Here is a 700-nt window from a genome sequence, read left to right as displayed (position 1 = left end):
ATATATATATATATATATATATATATATATATATACACATACACACACACACACACAAACACACACACACACATATATATATAAACAGAAAAACACAAATGTACATTTGCATACACACAAGTATGTGTGCAAGTACATACACAATGACATACAGAGAATAACTCCCTTTAATGTGGGAGACCTCTATCTGACTGGTTGACTTGCTAGAAATAAATGCTAAATCTCTTTTAAATCACATCCTACTGTCTTAGAGAAGAAGGACACACTGAATAAAGCCTTTGGGTGCATGCATCTAAGAAACTAACATGATGGTCATGGCTGGAATGTCTTTCTTTCTTGATCCAATCAAGCAAGCCCAACCAGGACTTTAACAATGACAAAAAAATAGAACAGAAAAGATAAAAGACAGAATTCTTACTTTGAATATGTGAAAATCTTCGTGAGGGTGACTGAAGTACATATGAATCTCACTAGTTCTTATATTTCCAATATTGGTAAAATCAGCAAATGTGGGGAGATGCACTGACTTTTTTAATGTTAGATGATGTAAAGAATATCTTCCACTGCCATGCACTCCAAGAATTACATTTATTACTATCGTATTTCTTGTTAGACTGGGTTGTGAGGTTAATTCTATTTTCCACACAGAAGCTAAAAAAGAAAGAAGAAAATAATTTTTAAAAAATCAGAAAGATGGTAG

This window comes from Octopus bimaculoides, unplaced genomic scaffold (assembly GCF_001194135.2).
Source record: "Octopus bimaculoides isolate UCB-OBI-ISO-001 unplaced genomic scaffold, ASM119413v2 Scaffold_44980, whole genome shotgun sequence".
Taxonomy (NCBI): Eukaryota; Metazoa; Mollusca; class Cephalopoda; order Octopoda; family Octopodidae; genus Octopus; species Octopus bimaculoides.
The sequence above is the reverse complement of the archived record's forward strand: the minus strand, read 5'-3'. Positions refer to the sequence as shown.